Source organism: Odocoileus virginianus, chromosome 31 (genome assembly GCF_023699985.2).
Source record: "Odocoileus virginianus isolate 20LAN1187 ecotype Illinois chromosome 31, Ovbor_1.2, whole genome shotgun sequence".
Taxonomy (NCBI): domain Eukaryota; kingdom Metazoa; phylum Chordata; class Mammalia; order Artiodactyla; family Cervidae; genus Odocoileus; species Odocoileus virginianus.
Genome location: NC_069704.1, coordinates 36945923 through 36964980, shown reverse-complemented (window position 1 = coordinate 36964980; position 19058 = coordinate 36945923). Strand labels below are relative to the sequence as shown.

The window sequence follows — 19058 nt, the reverse complement described above, 5'->3', positions numbered from 1 at the left end:
GGGGAGGAAGGGGGAATGATGGAGATAGAGTTTAGTGGGTACAGAGCTGCAGTCTGAGAAGATGAAAAATTTCTGTGGGTGGATGATGGTGATATTGCTCAACAATGTGAACACACTTAATGTCGTTGACTCATGCATACAAAAATTCAGAATTTTGTGTTACATTTTACCACAATAAAATGGTAACTACAGAACTCTTAAATCAAGTTAATTTATTTTTAGGTCTTCTATGTCACCATTTTCCTATGAGATGTGACCAAGACAGAGGAGCTAAGGTTTCTAAACTCAATGTGATATTTATGATTCTGCTTGTTATTTGGGTGATTTTTACTTTAAATAAGTTGATATCATACTACTCATGATCTAAGGGTCTGTGATTGTTATTTCCTCCCATATAAAAAGTAAATACCAAAAATGTATTTTTTTTCCTCATCTCCTTTGTTCCATTTGCAGTTTTCACCTTGAATTTTACTTTGTATGACATTGGATTTATCACTTCTGCTTTCTTCCTTCCTTCCACCCTTCCGTGAATAACCACAAGTCCCCACTGTGTGCCAAGTACCCTTCTAGGTGCTGAAGACAGACTAGACAAGAAATTAAACCAAATCTTTACTTCCTGGAACTTATATTCTAGTGTGGGAGAAAGTAAAACAAGATAAATATGAAAAATATGATTTTTTTCCAATTTTTAATGTTTTATTTTATTAAAAATTTTTTTCATGATTTATTAGCATTTTGTTCATTGAAAAAATGGCTATTTTGTTAAAGAAACTTTTTCTTCTGTTTTTCCTTTGCTTTTATTTTGCTAAATTTACATATAATGTTGCAATAAGCAGCCTTAAATATCTGTGCTTACAAAGTGTTATTTTATTCTTAGAGATATGTTGACAGAATAAGATTATTGGGTAAATGGGTGTATGGGTATATGCCTATATAATTATTATTAAAATACATAGGATATGGTCTAGTGCTTTAAGTCCTTTCTATTTAAAGGGCCTCTCACAGATCCAAAGACACAAGATGGGAACAGGTTTGAAACATGAGGATCCACCTTGGACCAACGGAGTGTGTATCTTTGTTGTTGGTACCGAATCCAAGCTTGCTCTGCTTGCCCCATGATAAGCCAATAAGTCAGGAGACAGGTGTTGAGGCAAAGAACAGTGACTTCATTCGGAAAGCTGGCAGAGAAGATGGTAGACTAGTGTCTCAAAATCACCTTGGGGTCTGGATGCCAGTTTCTTTATATAGACGTGGCGGGGAGGTAGGAAATAAAGTAAAACGACCATTAATCTTGCAAATACCTCTGGAATGATCAGCCTCGGCGAGGGGATGTGTTAATTTCTTCTGTCCTGCGGCCATTCATAGCTAGACTGGTTCAGGATGTCTCCCGAACCCAAGGCACTGAGATTTAAATTCAGGCAGAGGGGCAGGGTTCCCCAAGGTAGGCAATTATGTATACAGACCTAACCTTCTAAAGAACAAAAGCAAGGGGAGCCAAAGTAAAACAGATACATTCTTCCCTGTAACATTGTAACAAGTTTCCCAGGTGTATCCACCAGCACATTCGTGTTTGAGGAGCACTGCTTGGACCCTGCTAAATGCTAGGGTGAAAAGGAGACAGTCAAAGGGTTAGGGAGCCCTCGCTGGGAAGGGGGCCTTGGACTACAGGCCGTGAGCTCCGGAAGATACCGGGAGGAGCCGCAAACAGTAAGGCAGAGTGAGCCGGTGAAGGAGGCGCCGCAAGACGGCCGCCTTCTCCTCACTGGGCCCTGATTCCAGGCCTTTTGTTTTAGCTGCGCCCAGGCTGCGCCGTTTCCGAGCGCGGCGCTGGAAGATTTCCGCGCGCTGGTTGTTAAGGAGCGTCGTGCGCACGCTAACTCGGGGGCACTGGCGAGTGATGTTCTCCTGCCTAGGATTTCTGCCGCTCCATCACAGCTCCCAAGACTTTCTTTTTTAAAATACAGTTCTCTGGCCCCGCCTTACACCAGCCAGGCTAGCAGCGGAAGAAATCCCAAGACAAACCTTAGAATCTACCCTTTTCTCTCGGCTTCTACCTAAACGTCCCGCCCTCAGCTCCTCCTCGCATCCCTGCTCTCATCTCCCTGTTTTTCCACGCCTGCACTCTCGAAACACTTAGGAAAGGAACTCAGGCAAGTGGCTGTCAAATGGGGCCGGCCTAGCCCATCACCCGTGCCTCCAGTGGTCTTTGGTTTCTGGGCAAGAGGACATGGAGTCCGGCTTGGGTCCGCGTCTGACCCAGACGGGCTCTGCCACCCAGCCTGGGACATTGTGGGCAGTGACTCGATCTCCCCACGCGGTACTTTCCTCGGCTTTGAGAAGGGGATAACACCCGCCTCCCCGGGTTGTTATGAGGTTCAAGAGAACATTTGAAGGAAAGCATTTTTGTTAAGTGACAGAGTGCTAAATGCCCGGGGCTAACTTCAGCTCGCTGATCTTGGCTGGCGGATGGACGTCTTTACTCCTTCCGCCCCCGCCAACCACCCCAGCCACCTTCCCGTTTGTTCTGCACTTGGCAGTTGCCCTCTCGCCCGGTTATTGCACACGCTGTGCCCGACTTGGCATCTCGGGCGTCTGGTCTCCTCGGGGAGGGCAGGCCGGGTGAGGAGGAGAGGCCTGATTGGCTGGGCCGGAGGTGGGACGAGCAGTGACGCGCCGAGCCGGGGAGACTGCGCCGCGGGGTGCGCGGGGCGCCGGGGGCGGGGCGGAAGGGGGGCAGACCGGGAGAAGGGCGGGGTAGGGGGAGAGGGGGACGGGGACGGGATGGAGAAGAGGCGAGACGGGGGCGGGGGGGAGAGGAGAGCAGGGTGGAGGGGAGACTGGGCGGAGGGTGGAGGAGAGGGGGAACCAGGTGGGGAGGGGAGAGAGTGACCCGGTGGACGCGCAGGGGAGGGAAGGAGGGGCGGGTGCGAAGAGGGAGGAGGGCCTAGGTGGGGAGGGGGCACGGGGATGGGGCGCCTGCCTGGGGCCGTGGCGGAGATCTGATCCCGGCCTGTCCCACCCCTGTCCAGGCGAGGACGGTGTCCCTGGTGAATCATCACTGGTCCAGGAGGGGAGGAGACGGGGCCTGAGCTGCTGGGGAGGGGGCGCGGAGAGGGAGGGGCCGGCGGGGGCGCCAGGGGCGGGTTTGCAGCCGTCCTCTCAGCCTGGGCTCTGCGCACCGCTGCACCGCCGGGAGGTTTCCGGTCACAGCACGTCTCCGGGCTTTTGGGTTCTTCCCTGGCCGGCCGTTCTCACAGCCGCCGCCCTTCCCTCCCTTGGCGGCTGCCCCAAGCGGGAGGGGAGGGAGGTCGTGTCCCCGGCGCTGGCTGACGGGCCGAGGCGTGGGCGCTGTTAGTGACCGGCCGCGGGACCTCCCGGTGTATTGGGTGCGGTTTGTGGGCTGTAGAACTGGAGTATAGGGTAACCAGGAGGACCCCAGAGAAGGGTAGCTGTAGGTTTTTGTCTTTTTGTTTTGTTTCGTTTTGACCCTAGCTGGGGCTTCTGGGATCTTAGTTTCCTGACCAGGGATTGAACCTGAGCCCCTTGCTTCGGAAGTTCCAAGTCTTAACCCCTCGGACCACCAGGGAAGTCTCACGGGGGTGTGACCTCAGGGTTGTGAGCCTCAGGGCGGAGAAGGTTGGGGCTTTGAAAAATGCAAGATGTCTGGCCAGTGGAGATGTGGGTTCCTCAGGCCGAGGAAGCAAGGTGATGGGGGCACCGGCCTGCGGGGGTCCAGGGCCAGAGGAGTGGGAGGCGAGCTGGAAGGCCCCACCCTCCCAGAGCCTGCAGCGTGACCCGCTGGTAGCCTTTCTGAGCTACTAGCTCAGAGATGAGGCTCCTTTCTGAGCCTCATGTTGTGAAGATTTATGATATACCTAAAACTAGAGCTGTTCCCAGCCTGGTGCTACTTGATAACTTAGTCCTTTTCCCTCCTGGAAGGAGAAGAAAGTGAACTTATGAGGCGTTGCGGGACACTTGACAAACACAGCTAAGAGCCACGTAGAGTTCAACAGAATAGATCAGTTCAGTTCAGTCGCTCAATCCTGTCCGACTCTTTGCGACCCCATGAATCACAGCACGCCAGGCCTCCCTGTCCATCACCAACTCCTGTAACTTACTCAAACTTATGTCCATCGAGTTGGTGATGCCATCCAACCATCTCATCCTCTGCCGTCCCCTTCTCTTTCCAATCCCTCCCCAAACAGAGTAGGTATATAAGAGTCAAACAGTAGAGACGCCTGACCTGAACTACCATCTTTGCTTCTGCAACTGTCTTTTTTGTTTTAAGCTAAAGGACTTGTCCCCTTCTCCCCCACCATCTTAGTTCCCCAACCAGGGACTGAACCTGTGTCCCCTGCAGTGGAAGCACAGAGTCTTACCCACAGGACCACCAGGAAAGTCCATCATCTGCTTCTCAGATGCACATCCCTTAGAACTGTGGTCTTGTTGCAGAAAAAGAAAAAAAAGAGAGGAATGAATTTTTCTCTTTTCCCTCTCCTGAGAACAAAGAAGATAAACAAAACAGTGAGCAGACTTGAACATTCCTAGTTTTTTTTACTTTAACTGCTCCTAACTCTTCATGTCTATAACCAAGTATGCTTTTGTGCCCCCTAACTCTGCATGAGCTACACTTGGCACCTATTTTCCTTTGACTCTATGCTAAATACATCCTGTACTTTGTGTTTAGCCTTACAACACCCTTCCCCTTGTAGTTAAATATCTGAAAGAAGGCCACAGAACTGCCAGACTCAATTACTGGGTTACTGATGCCAGCCTATGACTGTCTTTGAAACAGTGCAAGAAGAAGAAAATCGAGATCTTAGTACCTTTGTTCCTCATCACAGATTCCTGACTGTGAGCCCTCATCTTATATAAGCCCCTCGTCTCTTCATGGAGGGGGGAGGGCACAGTTCTTGAGGCATAAGCCTACTGTGTTCCCCTCTCTGCCAGCTGAGAATTAAAGCCACCTTTCTATTTCCTCCAAATGTATTTTTCATTTGACTTCGGTGAGCAGAGAAGGCCAAGATTTTGGCCAGCAACAGTCTCAACTTGTTTAGTCTTTGTTAGGGATTGTCATGTAGCACAGCAGAGGGAGTTTGCTGGTACCGATTGCGTCAGAATGGACAGACACACAGACACGCACATTTGGTGGCTTTATCTCTCTCACAGGTATACAGAACCATCTGGATTATCTTCAGCCAGAATGCCTTGATTTGCCATCTGTGCCGGCGTCAGGATTCAACATAACAGGGCCTGAGAAGTGGGATCCCAGAACCGTCACTGATGAGCCCTGGGCAAAACTTGTGGCACCAGCAGGTCCCGTGTCCATGAGAACGCACAGGGCAGAGTACCTGCCTGAAGCCCCACGGCTTGTGGGTGGGGCGTCGTGGAATTGTGACCTCGCTGAGTCTTGGAGGGGTTGGGAATGCCCTGACAAGGTGCTTCCATGACTCAGTCTCTCCACCTGTATCCCAGGAGGGAGGATCCTTGCTGTTTAGTTTCCCTGAGGGTAGGTGCAGCCTTTAAATAGCTCCTCCCAGGTCCAGACAGCTGTGGGTGGGGTGGTCATGTTTGTGGCATGGGAGTGGGTGCAGCCTCCCAATGAGATCAGTGCCTTGGCACAGCTGAAGCAACACAGAGGAGCCTGGCAGGCAGGGTGGCACCCCCAGAGGGAGGGGAAGAGGAAGGTGCAGAGGTGTGGTGGACTTGGCAGAGAGAGATGTCATGACTCTGGGGCTCCCCAAGGGCAGGGCAGGCTGCGTGAATGCCTGGACACTCATCAGGGCAGGTGAAGCTTGCCCCTGTGGGACCAGGATTTAGGAAGCAGCTTGAGTGATGGAACAGTCAGGCTAAGCCACAGAGCGGGGCCATAAATGCAAATAAATGTGCACCCTCTCTCCTAAGAGTGGTAGTCGCCCAGCTCTCCTGAACCTGGCTTCCACCTTTGTTCCCTTCTCCAGATGGGCCCTGGGTTTCCCCGGTGGCTCATATGGTAAAAAAATCTGCCTGCAGTGCAGAAGGCCCAGGTTCAATCCCTGGGTTGGGAAGATCCCCTGGAGAAGGGAATGGCAACCCACTCCAGTATTCTTGCCTGAGGAATCCCATGGACAGAGGAGCCTGGCGGGCTACAGACCATGGGGTCGCATGGACACGACTGAGTGACTAACGCACACCAGGTGGGCCCTGCGTTGATGGCAGGCTCATTCATGGAGGTCCATCTTCCTGCAGAGATTTGCATAATGGGAGGCTGAGCAGGCTTTGCTTGAGTCAGCTCTTAATGTTACTGAAACACCCGGTGAACTCTAGAGGCAACTTTGAGTGAGTAGAGTGGCTTGTGAGGTCCCTCTTTATTCACATAGCACAACAGAGGGATTTTTATTCTGCCTGGTAGGTTCTGGAGTCAAGAGTGCCTGCAGGCAAACCCTGGCTCTGTCATTTGCTAGCTGAGTGACCATGGGCAAGTTAATGAACTGCTCTGTGTTTTTGTTTCGTTTTGTTTTGTGGGGTGAGGAGTCTCATGGTACCTAATTAAAGGTTATTTAACAATTAAATGAGATAATGCTTATAAAGCACCTGGCCCGGGGTAAGCACAGAAAAGGTTAGCTATTAATGTTGTTATTATTTCGTGGGAAGGGAGGTAGTGAGTGGTTCCTCAGATGTCTCAGAGGAAAGAATTTCTCGGAGCAGCCTCGACTCTGCCTCCCACTGAGTATCTTGTGACTGACCCAGAGACCTCAGGCAGCTGAGTCTCCCGTGGCAAGGGTGACAAATTAAAGCAGGAGAAGTGTTTTCCTTATTCTTGGATGGGATCCAAAGAGATCAGTTTCTTAACTGACTCCTGGCATTAGAATGCCGTGAGTGGCACCCACAGGACAAGTGATACAAGTCTGAGTTGGCGTGCAGTTTGGGATTCACTCACTCCATCCATTTGGCTGTCAGTGTCACATATTTATTAAATGCTTGTTATGTGTCAGACACTGTTGCAGGCAATGGTATGTAACCATTAAAATGCAACTAATTAAAAATATATTTAAAAATTTAAAATGCAATTAATGAGGCACTCAGATATCTGTATACCCGTGTTCATAGCAGCATTATTAACAATAGCCAAAAGTTGGAAGCAGCCCAAGTGTACACTGATGGATGAGTGAAGAAACAAAATGTGGTATTTACATACAAAAGAATACTATTCAGCCTTAAAAAGAGGGAAATGTTGTCATATCTTCAACATGGATGAACTTGAAGACATTACATCAAGTGAAATGTATGATTTTGGTGTAATACACAAAACGAAATGTATGATTCATTTGAGGTACCTAGGCTAGTCAGGTTCATAGAGACAGAAAGCAGAATATTGGTTTCCATGGGGCTGGAAGGAGTGGGGAGAAATGAGGAATTAGTTTTTAATGCTACAGAGTTTCAGTCTGGGATGATGACAAAAAGTTCTGGAGGTGGACGGTGGTGATGACTATAAAACAACATGAATGTATTTAATGCCCACTGAACTGTTTACGTAAAAACAGTTAAAATGGTAAAGCTTCGCTCACTCAGTTGCTTCAGTTGTGTCCAACTCTTTGTGACCTTATGGACGGTAACCCATCAGGCTCCTCTGTCCATGGGATTCTCCAGGCAAGAATACTGGAGTGGGTTGCCATGTCCTTCCGCAGGGGGCCTTGCTGACCCAGGGACTGAACCTGGCCTCCTGCACTGCAGGTGGATTCCTTACTGCCTGAGCCACCGGGGGAGCCGCAGTCAGTCAGCGGGTGCCTGCACATGAGAGGAGGGTTGGAGAAGGCAGCAGGAAGGACAACAGAGGGCAACAAAGAAATCTGAAAGGCTGACAGATAAATTTGTTATCTTGATTGTGGTGATTCTTTCATGGGTGTGTACATGTCAGAGCTAATCAAATTACATACTTAAATATGTGCAGTTTATTGTATGCCAACTATACATTAATAAAACTGGTAAAGCCAGTTTTTAAAAAATTGTAATGCACAAAAAGAATGCAATAAAGGGCAGGAAGATGAAAATCACAGGGTTCTATGGAGCACAGGGTAAGGTCAAAGGACAAATACCTGTCGTCAGGCAAAGCGTGGGATTGTGGATGATGTTTCACACTCAGGAAGAAATGGGTGCAAAGACTACAGGCAGGAAGGAGCCTGGGCTGAGATTCTGTGTGGCTGGAACTCAGGCCATAGGGGGCAGTAGAGAGACATGAGGCAAGAGAGCATAGCAGAGAACCAACTAAGACGGTAGATTTTATCCCAGAGTCAATGGAGAATGAATGACCAGTGGCAAGCAGGAGGTTATCATAGGTGCTGGTTTAGAAAGATGCTCCGGCTGCAACTTGAGAAATGAGCTGGGGAGGAAGCAGAGTGCAGGCAGGAATCCAGGTATTAGGTAAGCAGGGGTGAGGACGTTTGACTGCTGGAGAGTTACCCAAGTCAAGAGCTATTGGGCTATGTCACTTCTTATCAACTTTTCAACACCATGGAGATTTAGGAAACTTTATCTCAGCTTTACGGAAGAGGAAACAGACTTGAAGCAGTTAAGTAATTTGGTTACGGTCACACAGCACCAGAGAATGAGATCTGGGGTTTCCAGTTTGTTGGGTTCTGATTCCAAAGTCCATAATACTCACAAGCTTCTCTCTAATTTAGATAAAAGACCTCTGGGATGACTCTCCCCTCTCCCACTTCCTGATTTTCTCACCCACTCTGTGGTTTGTTCCTTCTTCCCTTGGGAGGAGGCAGAGAGCCATGGGAACACATAAGAAAGGATGTGATGTCCTCGGGGCAGTCAGAAAAGGAAGACTTCCTGGAGGAAGCAACATTGTAGTTAGCCCGGAAGAATTTGAAGGCGAATGAAGGGCTAGTAAATGAACAAGCTGGGGGAGTGGGGCATGAGGAGAAGGTGTTCTAGAATGGAGGGAAGAACAAGTGGGAATTGTCTATAGCATCACTGAAGCTGTGCAGAATGCCTGAGTGCTGGCGTGAGATGGAGAGAGAGGCATATTGATAGATTTTTAGCTGTGTGTAGCAACTTAGAGAATGGGGCGAATGGGAGGGAGACCAGTAGGGTGGGCCCTGTTGATTTGATGATGAGAGCCTGCTCACCAGGCATTTGCTTCTTCTGGTTACCATGGAAACATTAGACCGCAGACCCAGAAGCCTCTAGTCAGCCTGCTTATTAAAGATGATGAGACTGAGTTCAAGGTGGGGAAGAGATTTGTTGCTAGCTTTCCTACTGGCAGTGTGGAAACTTTTTTTTAAAAAATGTATGTTTAGTGATAAAATATACATAACATAAATGTATCATTTTAGTCATTTTAAGGATATGGTTCAGTGGTAGTACATACATCCACAATATGTTGCAACCATCACCATTTATCTTCAGAAAATTTTCATCATTCCCAACTGAAGCTCTGTACCCATTCTTTATTTTTTAATTTTTAAAAAATATTTATTTACCTGGCCATACTGGATCTTAGTTGCGGCATGCAAGATCTAGTTCCCTGACCAAGGATGGAACCTGGGACCCTTGCACTGGGAGGGTGGAGTCTTAACCACTGCACCACCAGTTAAGTTCCTGTACCCATTCTTATAACTCTCATTTTCCCTTCCCCCAGCTCTTGGTAACTAGTATTCTACTTTCTGTCTCTCTGAATTCTGGGTACCTCATGTAAGTGGAATCATGCAATATTTGTCTTTTTGTGACTGGCTTATTTCACTTAGCGTAATGTCTTCAAGGTTTATCCTTATTGTAGCATGTATCGACTTTCCCTTCCTTTGTAAGGCTGAATAGTATTTCATCCTGTGTCTACATCACACTGTTTATCCATCCATCTGTTGATGGATATTTGCATTGCTCCATCTTTTGACTATTGTAATTAAGACTGCTATGAATGCAGGTATGCTGGAAACCTCCTTTGTAGACATAGATTATTGGTTTTGAGTGAAGAAGACAGGCTTTTGATGATGAGTTCTGAGTAAAAAAATGGAGATTAGGGGCTTCCTTGATGGTCCAGTGGCTAAGATGCTAGGCTGTCAATGCAGGCGGCCTGGGTTCTATCCCTGGTCTGGGAACTAGATCCCACATGCTGCAACTAAGAGTTCGCATGCCACAGCTGGAGGTCCCACGTGCCACACTAAACAAATGTGGTGTATAAACACAATGGAATCATATTCAGCCTTAAGAAGAAAATCTTGTCATGTGTTATAACATGGATGAAACTTGAGGATACAGTTAAGTGAAATTAGCCTGTCAAAAAGGCTTTTGCTATATGATTCCACTTAAATGAGGTACCTAGAGTGGTCAGATATAGACAGACAGTAGAATGGGAGTTACCTGGAGTGGGGAGAGGGGAGAAAAGGGGAGTTGTTTAATGGCGACAGAGTTTCAGATTCACAGGCTGAAAAAATTCTGGAGACCCTTATATCACAACAATGTGAATATGCTTCCCACCACCAAACCCTGTCCTTAAAAGTGGTTAGGATGATACATTTTATGTGCTTTTCACCACAATTAAAAAAAAAGCAACCTGCTGGATCAATTGACTAAATCTGTCCTCTGCACCCTGGCTTTCAAGGCCCTCTCACTCACTTTCTCTGTTGACCTCACCTGGGCATTCCCGGAGAAGTCTTATCTCCCGGCCTTGGCGTCCTCTGCTCACTCTGGCCAGAAGACTGATGCTCTCTTCTGCTTGCTCTGCTGATACCCTTCCTGTGCTTTAAGATCCCACGTCCAGTGCTCCATGATGCTATTTCTGAGCACAGTACACGCTGCTGGTACTTCCCCTACGGCCCCAGTAGGAGGTGTTTGCATGCATTGCTGCCTTAGCTCCCTTGTGGTTGGTGTTCAGCCGCCCAGTGTCCGACTCTTTGCACCCCCATGGACCGAAGCACACCAGCCTCCCCTGTCCTTCACCGTCTCTCAGAATTTGCTCAAACTTGTGTTCATTGAGTCGGTGATGCCAAGCAACCATCTCATCCTCTGACTAGGCTCAATTTCTGAGTGTGGAGAGGACCGTGTTTGTTCCTGCTCCTAGCACAGAGTGGTCCCACCAGCAGTAGATGGCTGCTGGCTTGGGGTAGGGGTCTCCTTGTTCCCCCATGAGGCTGTTTGTTTGTTTCTTTTTTTTCAAAAATATATTTTCGTTTTGGCTGTGATGGGTCTTCATCGCTGCTCGGGCTTTTCTGTAGGTGCCGCGAGCAGGGGCTCCTCTCCACTTGTGCGGTGGCGCCTCATGTTGTGGAGCACAGACTCTGTAGCATGCAGGCTTCAGTAGCTGCGGCTCCCAGACTCTAGAGTACAGGCTCAATAGTTGTGGCTCACGGGGTTTGGTTGCTCCGCAGCATGTGGCATCTTCCCGTACCAGGAATTGAATCTGTGTCTCCTGCCTTGGCAGGTGGATTCTTTACCACTGAGCCACCACGGAAGCCCCATGAGGCCATTTCTGACTCTTTCTCTGTCTGTTCCAGCCTTGGGAGCTGATCTAATCCCTTTTCTGGCCCATGAGTTTTCGAAGAACAGAGCTTAGAGTTTATTCTTTGCAAGGCCCACAGTGCCTTGCCCAGTGCCTGGCTTGGAGGGGCTGTGTGGATGTTTGATGGTTATAAACATAGGCCAGGATTCCTAGCTGCAGGCTTCGTTGCCTCTGTCCCTGATGGGAAGCATGAAGGAACTTTCTCCTGCCCTGTATGAATTGTGGACTCTGGGTCTTCGCTGTCCTGCTGCTCCAGCATTTCTTTGTTCTGGAACAAGTGCAGCTAGCTGCCAAGACTGCAGAGAGAAGGGATGAGGGACTTTCTCAGCCACTGCAGACGATTGTCCTTGTAGCCTCTAGCACCACCAGCCAAAGTCCTTTTCATTAGACCAGACAGGTTGGCTTTAGGCTGGCCGGGCTTCCTGTCACCCATGGTCTCTCTGTGTAAAGTCTCAGCTGGATTTGGCAGAGCTGGCAATCCCAGGGGATGTGGCCGGCCCACTCTGGTTGATTTGTACGTTGGCAGTCTGTTTGTGTGCCCATCTACAAGCCCAGCAGCTTCCCGTTCTGTCTACCCTGTCCTCGTTTCCTTGGCAGTGGAGGTGGCTCCTCACGGAAACCACACTGCCTTGTACACCAAGCAGCAGTCTGAGTTAGGTCTGGGTTTATCTGGAATAGTTAAGATGATCATTATTTTATTCGCTGGAATGGAGATGAAGTGCTAAATGTAACAGTTAAAGGTCACATAAAGGTTGTATCCTTGTAAAAATCTTCCTGTAAATTCACTAATTTACAAAATCCTTTGGACAGCCACTTGCCCTTATTTTTGTGTTGTGTGAACCTTGGGGAAAGTGAGACGTAAGATGTTCCTGCTGGGACACGATTTTCTGTCTCTAGGTGACGTCAGGAATTTCCTCTAAAAGGTTAGTGGTTGGAAAAAAATTAATAAAAGGTTAGAGGTTGGACAGAATGCTGTGCATGCGTGCCCGGTTTCTTCAGCTCTATCTGACTCTTTGCATCCCCAGGCACTGTAGCCCACCAGCCTCCTGTCTCTATGGGATTATCCAGGCAAGGATACTGGAGAGGGTTTCCATGCCCTCCTGCAGGAGATCTTCCCAACCCAGGAGTAGAACCCGAGTCTCCTGCACTTCGGGTGGGTTCTTGAACCACTGAGCCACCAGGGAAGCCCCCATACAGGCTAGAGTTACTCCTTTAATAAGCAGCCTTTTGAAAGCATCCCTAAGGTCCTCCTCTTTATTTTATTTATTTTTTCTGTTTCCTCTGGTTCATTTACCATCATTTCTTGTTTTTTTTTTTTTTTTTTAACTTTTTCTTTTATATTGGAGTATGGGCAATTAACCATGTTGTGATAGTTTCAGATGGACAGAAGAGGGACTCAGCCACACATATAACATGTATCCAGTCTCCCCCAGACTCCCCTCCCATTCCCCCAGACTCCCCTCCCATTCAGCTGCCACGTAACAGTGAGCAGAGTTCCCTGTGCTGGACAGTAGGCCTACGGTCCTCTTTAGAGAGGACACACAGCCATTTCTTATCACCTAGTTGTCAGCACCTTGATCTTGTTACTGAATCCTGATTCTCGGTTCCCACTTTGAGCTGAGAATTTTGTATTCATCACGTCTTTTTATTTCCTATATTTTCTGATGCTTTGACATCTATGGCTTTGCTGATCTTGGAGTGACTGTCCCTTCCAAGTCTAGGCAATTTCTGCTGCTGCTAAGTCGCTTCAATCATGTCCAGCCCTCTTCAACCCCGTGGACTGTACCCTGCTAGGCTCCTCTGTCCATGGGATTCTCCAGGCAAGAATACTGGAGTGGGTTGCCATTTCCTTCTCCAGGGGATCTTCTTCACCCAGGGATCGAACCTGCATCTCATAAAGTCTTGCCTGCAAATGCACCTTTCATATATCCAACCAACCCAGAGTCCACACCCCAACCACCTCCTTTATCTGTTTGCACACTGTGGGCCACTGTCTGCCTGTCCTAATCACCCCAGGACCAGGTACTTGATAATGATAATTAATTGTAGTAGGAGATTTAAAAAGTCACCTCCTTCAGATATTGAAATTATCTGAAATTAACAAAAATCAAGTGGTGAGGACACAGAGGATTTGAATAAATGAAGATATTTTACAAATAACTGTGTGTGTAATTTTATACTCAGTAAAGAAAAATTATTCTTTTTAAACACTTAAAGTGAATGTTAAAGGTGCCCAGTCGTGTCTCTTTGCGACCCCGTGGACTGTACAGTCCCTGGAATTCTCCAGGCCAGAATAGTGGAGTGGGTAGCTGTTCCCTTCTTCAGGGCATCTTCCCAACCCAGGGATAGGACTGTGGTCTCCCGCATTGCGGTCACATTCTTTACCAAGTGAGCCCCTAGGGAAGCCCAAGGATACTGGAGTAGGTAGCCTATCCCTTCTCCAGCAGATCTTCCTGACCTAGGAATCAAATTGGAATCTACTGCATTGCAGGCGGATCCCTTGCCAGCTGAGCTACTAGGGAAGTGCTTACACACATAAGGTACATGAATAAAAATTAGCTATCAAGTCTTACACACACACACACACATACACAATCTCTATTTCAAAAATGCGGGGTGGCCACAATAACAAAAATGACTGCAAAAGAAAATATAAACAATGAAATTCATAAGGTAATTTAGGAAAGAATCAAAAGCTTCTGTCGGTGATTACCTCTGGGGAAGAGTTAGTACTGGGTCTGGGAATCTTTACATATAGCCTCATGTAGGAAATATTTGCTGGTTACTATCCTGTGTAATTTTGAAGTATCTAAAGTAACAATATGGAAAATAACAAATGAATAAGATATACAAGGAGCAAGACCTTCCTTCTTTCAATGTAAAAAACACTGAAAAAAATAAGTTATTTAGAAATGCAGTCACCAAGATCATCATATACTAAAATCCATGGATGAATGCAAAGCTGTAGCCAGAGTAAATGTATAGACTCAAATGTACATATCAGAAAATAGTAAACAGAACATAAGTGAACTAAGTGTTTAACTGAAAAGGGCTTTTGGAAAGTCTCCCAAAACCAAAAGAAAGGCTAATCTAAATAAAAGTTTCAAATGTTAAAGAGACAATTATTTGCAGGTACTAAAAATATCTCCTATAAATAACTTAGAGAATCAGTTGAAACCTCATAATCCAATAGATAAGAATAAAACAGTGTGATATTTTTGTTCCTTTTTTGGATAATATTCAGAATTTCCAGTGTTTGTAGGGATGTGGGAAATAGACACTCATATCCAGGGCTGGTAGGGATATGTTGCCCCATTTTGAGAGCAATTCAGCAGAATCCGTCAGTTTCAAAAGGACTTACCTTGGACTTCCTTGGTGGCTCACTGATAAAGAATCCACCTGCCAATGCAGGAGACCTAGTTTCGTCCCTGATCCATGAAGAGCCCAGATGCTGCTGAGCAGCTAAGCTCATGTGCCACAGCTATTCAGCCTGTGCTCTAGTGGCCGGGAGTCACAACTTCTGAGCCCATGTGCCACAACTACTGAAGCCCAAGTGCTTAAAGCCTGAGCTCCACAACAAGAGAAACCACTGCAATGAGAAGCCCATGCACCACAGCTAGAGAATGGCTCCCATTTGCTGCAACTAGAGGAATAAAACCCTCATAGAAACCAAGACCCAGCACAGACAAAAATAAATAAATAAATAAAATTAAAAGACATTTGTCCCTTGGAAGAAAAACTGTGACAAACCTAGACAGTGTTTTAAAAAGCAGAGACATCACTTTGCCTACAAAGTCCATCTAGTCAACGCTATGGTTTTTCCAGTAGTCATGTATGGATGTAAGAGTTGGGACATAAAGAAGACTGAGAGCTGAAGAACTGATGCTTTCGAATTGTGGTGTTGGAGAAGACTCTTGAGAGCTCTTGAGAGTCCCTTGGACTGCTAGGAGATCAAATCAATCAATCCTAAAGGAAATCAACCCTGAATATTCATTGGAAGAGCTGATGCTGAAACTCCAATACTTTGGCCACCTGATGTGAAGAACTGACTCATTAGAAAAGACCCAGATGCTGGGAAAGATGGAATGCGGGAGGAGAAGGGGATGACAGAGGATGAGATGGTTGGATGGCATCACCGACTTGATGGGTATGAGTCTGAGTAAGCTCAGGGAAATGGTGAAGGACAGGGAGACCTGGTGTGCTACAGGTCATGGGGTCACAAAGAGTTGAACACAACAGAGCGACTGAACTGAACTGAAGATTATTTTTTAAAAGCACTTATTCTTTGACAAACAATTGCACTTGTAACTATCCTAGAATAATATTTTTGCATGTGCTCAAAGAAACTTGTACAAGGAGTTTGCTGCAGCATTGTTTTGAAATCAGGGGAAATTTAAGAACAATCTAAATGTTTATCAGTGTGAAACCATAAAATGTCATCTGTTTATACTATGGGATATCACACACAATTTTTAAACATGATATGAAATGATTGACAGAGAGTCTCTAAGACATACAATATTGTTCATTGAAAACGTATATAGGGACTTCCCTGGTGGTCCAGTGATTAAGGCTGCCTTTCCAATGTAAGGGGCACAGGTTCAATCCCTGGTCAGGGAACTACATCCCATATGCTGCATGAAGCGGCTAAAGGGAGAAAAAAATCCACAAATGAGTTAAAAACACAAAATATACAAAAACTAAAATTAGCTCTTAAAAATTAGCTCTTTCATCAGCAATGCTGTTGGTAGACCCAAAAGCAACTAACTATCCAACTAGCTCCTTGGTGCCATCTCCTTGGATGGTTGGAATAGTTAAATATTTGCCTTTCTGGCTTCCATTGCATCTACAGGTGGCCTGGGACCCATTTGACAAGTGAAGCATACATGGAAGTCTGTTGGTAGGTTTCTGGAAATCTTTGCTTTCCTGATGAAAAGGTCAGATACAGCACTCCGCTCCTCTCCTCCCCATCTTGAACACAGAGATGCGCCGGGTGGACTGCTAGAAGGGTACAGGCACCTTGCACCATGAGGTCACAAGCATGAATGAAAGCTCCAGAGCATCATGAGCAGTAGTGCTGCCTAATGTTACTGGGCTTCTGGGAAGCTGACTATGGCTGACTGTGTCCAGAATTCTTGGTGGTGGTTTAGTCGCTAAGTCGCATCCAACTCTTGCGACCCCATAGGCTGTAGCCTGCCTATGCCAGGCTTCTCTGTCCATGGGATTTCCCAGGCAAGAATAATGGATCAGGTTGCCATTTCCTACTCCAGGGTATCTTCCCAACTAAGGGATTGAAGCCGAGTCTCCTGCATTGTAGGCAGATTCTTTACTGACTGAGCCAGCAGGGACTGTGAGTCAGATCAAACCCTTATTTAAATCACTTTTAGCAAAGGTTTCTAGACGGATACATTTCCAACTAACACAACTGCATGTTGATACATATACATCCAGAGACGATCCAGAAACTACCCAGAAGGAGTCTCACCAAATTGTCTATGGTTACCACTCCAGTATTCCTGCCTGGAGAATCCCGTGGACAGAGAAGCCTGGCTGGCTACAGTCCATCAGGTCACAAAGACTCAAACACAACTGAAGCAACTTAGATCACATGCACGCACCACTAGAATGGAATTCTAGAATGCATGCACCACAGAATGGGATTCATAATGAATATTTTTGTAGTGTTTCAAATATTTTCAGTAAGGAAGTATTTATGTATCAGTTGTGTAATTAACAATTTAAAAATATATAATAAAGCCTTATAGTGAAATTATGGGATCATAGTCAAATAGAAAAGATAGATGTCACTTATAGTTTCATCACAGAAATAAACATTGTCTATTTTCTCTGTTTTTCAATTAACATGTTTTATGTTTTAGCAGTTTTAGATTCACAAAAAAATTGAGCAGCTAGTACAGAAAGTTCTCATTTAATACTCCTCTCCCCTACAGTCTCCTGTGTTACTAACGTCTTCGTTGGTATTGTATATTTATAACAATTAATTAAACAATGCTGATAGACTATGATTAACTAAAGTCCCTCGTTTATATCAAGTTTCACTCTTTGTGTTGCACAAGAAATCCTGTGGGTTTGGACAAAAGTATAATGGTATGTATCCACCACCACAGTATTAAACAGACTGGTTTCAGTGCCAGAAAAAGTGCCTGTGCTCCACATGTTCATCACTGTTTTCTCTCCTCCCATTTCCCCCACCCCCTACCCCCGATGGCTCCATCCCTGGCAACTAGACATTTTACTGTATTCATTATGCCTTTTCTAGAATGTCATATAGTTGGAATCATATGATATGAAGTTTTTCAGATTGGCTTCTTTCACTTAGTAATTTGCACTTCCTCCAGGTCTTTTCATGGCTGAATAGCTCATCTCTTTTTAGCACCAACTTCCCATTGCCCGGATGCACTACAGTTTGTTTATCCACTCACCCACTGCACAGCATCTTGGTAGTTTCCCAGATCTGGCAATTCTGAGTAAAGCTGCTATATATATCCGTGTGCAGGCTTTTGTGTGCACATAAGTTTTAAATTCACGTGGGTATAAATACCAAGGAGCCCTGTTGCTGGACAGTGCGGTAAGAGACTGTTTAATTTTGTAAGAAACTGCCAGACTGTCTTCCAAGTTGGCTGTACCATTCTGCATTCCCACCAGCGATGAAAGAGAGTTCCTGCTGCTCTGTCAACATTTGCTATTGTCAGGTGTTTGGGTGTTTGCCATTCTAATAGGTGTGTCATGGTATGTCATCATGGATTTAATTGACTAATGACATATGATGTTTTGCATCTGCTCACATGCTTATTTGCCATCTGTTACTCTCTTTTCATAAAATATGTAACCCAGCTGACAGCTAGGTTCCGCTGATCCCTCAAAGTCAGATAAGATTGATTAACCCCTTTATTCAACGCTCTGCGCAAGTGCTCATCCCTCTTTGACATAAATCTAACTTAGATTAGACAAAGAAAGACTTATAGAAGTGGAGGAATTTATAATGCTTAACACCAAATCCTGGTCCTCTTCCAGCAGTCCCCATCTTGGTCTCATCCTTCTGGGCAAGCCGGAGCCCTCACAGTTAGGCTTCATCACGCCTCTGCCTCATCCTCTCAGCCAGAATACTTTTCAAGTCCATCCAGTTCTCTCCACTCCACAACCACCACCAGATACAACAAGAGCCTCATTCAGGCTACCTTCACATTTTTATTTATTCATCTATATTTTACTTGCTTATTTTGGGCTGTGACGGGTCTTTGTTGCTGCTGGGGCTTTTTCTAGCTGCAGCGAGCGGGCCCTGCTGGCTGCGGTGTGCGGGCTTCTCTGTTGTGGAACACGGGCTCTCGGGCGCAGGGGCTTCAGCCTGGTGGCTCCCAGGGTGCAGAGCGCAGGCTCAGCCGTTGTGGACCAGGCTAGTTGCTCTGCCACGCTTGGGGTCCTCCCAGACCAGGGATCGAAGCCACGTCTCCTGCATTGGCAGGTGGATTCTCACCACTACGCTACCAGGGAGGCCCCAGGCTGCCTTTTTTTTCCCACCTAAATGACTGCAAATGGGACAAGAGCTAGAGGG

At 46.5% G+C, this 19058-nt stretch overlaps 1 long non-coding RNA gene across 1 annotated transcript; it reads right to left on the bottom strand.

Annotated features, from left to right (window-relative positions):
• Nucleotides 1-667: 667 nt before the first annotated feature.
• On the bottom strand, nt 668-12925 carry LOC139032465 (uncharacterized). Its single transcript, XR_011485017.1, has 3 exons — nt 10621-12925; nt 4380-4442; nt 668-1238 (listed from the first exon to the last, which is right to left on the bottom strand). It is a non-coding gene; the product is annotated as an uncharacterized lncRNA (long non-coding RNA).
• Between the last annotated feature and the right edge of the window lie 6133 nt (nt 12926-19058).